This window comes from Arachis stenosperma, chromosome 5 (assembly GCF_014773155.1).
Source record: "Arachis stenosperma cultivar V10309 chromosome 5, arast.V10309.gnm1.PFL2, whole genome shotgun sequence".
NCBI classification, from domain to species: Eukaryota; Viridiplantae; Streptophyta; class Magnoliopsida; order Fabales; family Fabaceae; genus Arachis; species Arachis stenosperma.
The window spans coordinates 42,783,769-42,787,438 of record NC_080381.1 but is presented as its reverse complement, the minus strand read 5'-3'; the positions used below and the strand labels follow the sequence as shown (position 1 = coordinate 42,787,438).

The 3,670-nt window shown below is 37.8% G+C and overlaps 1 non-coding gene across 1 annotated transcript; it reads right to left on the bottom strand.

Annotated features, from left to right (window-relative positions):
* Window positions 1–3,169: 3,169 nt before the first annotated feature.
* Window positions 3,170–3,277, bottom strand: LOC130984824 (small nucleolar RNA R71). The gene has a single exon (XR_009088731.1). It is a non-coding gene; the product is annotated as a small nucleolar RNA R71 (small nucleolar RNA).
* Window positions 3,278–3,670: the final 393 nt, after the last annotated feature.

Here is a 3,670-nt window from a genome sequence, read left to right as displayed (position 1 = left end):
GTTCTCTATATATAGGACCTTTTACTATTGTATTTTCATCTTGGTTCTTCTGGTTCCCTCTCTGGGGCCGAAACCAATGATCACTCTTGTTCTTATGTATTTTTAACGGTGGAGTTTCTACACACCATAGATTAAGGTGTGGAGCTCTGCTGTACCTCGAGTATTAATGCAATTACTATTGTTCTTCTATTCAATTCCGCTTGTTCTTTGTCCAAGATATCACTTGTTCTTCAACTTGATGAATGTGATGATCCGTGACACTCATCATCATTCTCACCTATGAACAAGGTGACTGACAACCACTTTTGTTCTACAAGCAACCAAGGCTCTAGTGAATATCTCTTGGATTCCTGATACACGATGCATGGTTGATCGCCTGACAACCGAGTGCTCGCCTGACAAACGAGCAAGCCATTCCGTGAGATCAGAGTCTTCGTGGTATAGGCAAGAACAGATGGCGGCATTCAAGAGAATCTGGAAGGTCTAAACCTTGTCTGTGGTATTCTGAGTAGGATTCAATGATTGAATGACTGTGACGTGATTCAAACTCCTAGCAGGCGGGGCGTTAGTGACAGACGCAAAAAAATCACTGGATTCTATTCCGGCCTGACCGAGAACCGACAGCTGATTAGCCTATGCTGTGACAGAGCATAGGAACGTTTTCACTGAGAGGATGGGAGGTAGCCACTGACAACGGTGAAACCCTTGCATAAGCTTGCCATGGAAAGGAGTAAGAAGGATTGGATGAAGACAGTAGGAAAGCAGAGAGACGGAAGGGAAGGCATCTTCATACGCTTATCTGAAGTTCCTACCAATGAATTACATAAGTACCTCTATCTTTATCTTTATGCTTTATTCGTATATCACTATACCCATTTGAGTCTGCCTGACTAAGATTTACAAGGTGACCATAGCTTGCTTCATACCAACAATCTCCGTGGGATCGACCCTTACTCGCGTAAGGTTTATTACTTGGACGACCCAGTGCACTTGCTGGTTAGTTGTGCAAAGTTGTGTTTATGCCATGGTATTGAGCACCAAGTTCTTGGGGCCATTACTAGGGATTATTTGAGTTGTGAAAAGTAGTGATCACAATTTCGCACACCAAGTTTTTGGCGCCGTTGCCGGGGATTGTTCGAGTATGGACAACTGACGGTTCATCTTGTTGCTTAGATTAGGTATTTTTCTTCAGAGTTCTTAAGAATGAATTCTAGTGTTTCAAGGTGATGTTCTTATCATCACCAAAGCTGATTGATTTTCATCAATTTAGCTCTTGAATGCAATGTCCTGCTGAAGCTTGGCTAGCCATGTCTAATTCATTTAGACTAAAGCTTTAGACTAACATTGCATGATTCCTGGAATTCTCATTAAGAATTTTGATATCTTTATTTTCTTTTCCATATAATTTTCGAAAAAAGCACAAAAAAATTACAAAATCATAAAAACCAAAAATATTTTATGTTTCTTGTTTGAGTCTAGTGTCTCATCTTAAGTTTGGTGTCAATTGCATGCATTCATTCATGTGTCTTAAGGATCTTCAAGTAATTCTTGATTATTTCTTACTCTAATCTTTAAATTCTCTTGACTTAAGTGTTTTGTGTGTCTCATATGCATTCTCATTAGTGTCAGTAGTATACAAACTGCTAAGTTTGGTGTCTTGCATGCATTGTTATTTGATTTTAGTTGCATTCTGATTATTAAAAATCAAAAAATATTTTTAATTTGTGTCTTCTCAAGTCAATAACACAGAGAATTGAAGATTTAGAACATACAGCAGAGGAATTGCACAGAAAAAGCTGGGCGTTCAAAACGCCCAGTGAAGAAGGACAGACTGGCGTTTAAACGCCAGCCAGGGTGCCTGGTTGGGCGTTTAACGCCCAAAGAGGTAGTGCATTGGGCGTTAAACGCCAGAATGTGCACCATTCTGGGCGTTTAACGCCAGGATGGCACAAGGGGAAGGATTTTTGTTTTCAAATCAATTTTTTTCAAGTTTTCAAAGTTTTTCAAAATCAAATCTTTTTCAAATCATATCTTTTCAATCAAATGTTTTCAAAATCAATTTCTTTCCTTTTTCAAAGATACTTGCTATCAATTAATGATTTGATTCAACATTTCAAGTATGTTGCCTTTTCTGTTGAGAAAGGTTTAATGTTTGAATCATATCTTTTCTTGTTAGGCAAGTCATTAATTTTTAAAATCAAATCTTTTTAAAAATTGTTTTTCAAATCATATCTTCTCAATCACATATTTTTTAAAACCAATCATATCTTCTTAACCTCATCTTTTTCAAAATAGTTTTCAATTAAATCTTTTTGACTTCTAATTTCAAAATCTTTTTCAAAGATCACTTGATTTCTTTCCCACTCTTATTTTCAAAAATTAATTAGTGTTTTTCAAAATGTTTTCAAAATCTTTTACTTAATTTTCGAAAATTACTTCCCTTCTTCTCACATCCTTCTATTTATGGACTAACACTATTCCTTAATGCAAAATTTGAACTCCATCTTCTTTGATAAGTTCTAATTTTCTACTTCTGTCTTCTACTTTTCTTTTTCTCTGACACCTCAAGGAATCTCTATACTGTGACATAGAGGATTCCATATTTTCTTGTTCTCTTCTCTTTCTTATGAGCAGGAGCAAGGACAAAAGCATTCTTGTTGAAGCTGACCCTGAACTTGAAAGGACCTTGAAGCGAAAGCTAAGAGAAGCTAAGGCACAATTCTCTGTAGAGGACCTAACAGAAATCTTTAAACAAGAAGAACCCAAGGCAGCCGAAAACAACAACAATGCCAACAATGCAAGGAAGGTGCTGGGTGACTTTACTGCACCTACTCCTGACTTCTATGGGAGAAGCATCTCTATCCCTGCCATTAGAACAAACAACTTTGAGCTTAAGCCTCAATTAGTTTCTCTAATGCAACAGAATTGCAAGTTCCATGGACTTCCATTGGAAGATCCTCATCAGTTTTTAACTGAATTCTTGCAAATCTGTGACACTGTCAAGACTAATGGGGTTGACCCTGAGGTCTACAGACTTATGCTATTCCCTTTTGCTGTAAGAGACAGAGCTAGGACATGGTTGGACTCTCAACCTAAAGAAAGCCTGGACTCTTGGGAAAAGCTAGTCAATGCCTTCTTGGCAAAGTTCTTTCCACCTCAAAAATTGAGTAAGCTTAGAGTGGAAGTCCAAACCTTCAGACAGAAGGATGGAGAATCCCTCTATGAAGCTTGGGAAAGATACAAACAATTGATCAGAAAATGTCCTTCTGACATGCTTTCTGAATGGAGCATCATAGGTATTTTCTATGATGGTCTCTCTGAACTGTCCAAGATGTCTTTGGATAGCTCTGCTGGAGGATCTCTTCATTTGAAGAAGACGCCTACAGAAGCTCAAGAGCTAATTAAAATGGTTGCAAATAACCAATTCATGTACACTTCTGAAAGGAATCCTGTGAACAATGGGACTAATCAGAAGAAAGGAGTTCTTGAGATTGATACTCTGAATGCTATATTAGCTCAGAATAAAATATTGACTCAACAAGTCAATTTGATCTCTCAAAGTCTGTCTGGAATGCAAAATACACCAAGCAGTACTAAGGACGCTTCATCTGAAGAAGAAGCCTATGATCCTGAGAACCCTTCAATGGAAGAGGTGAATTACCTAGGAGAA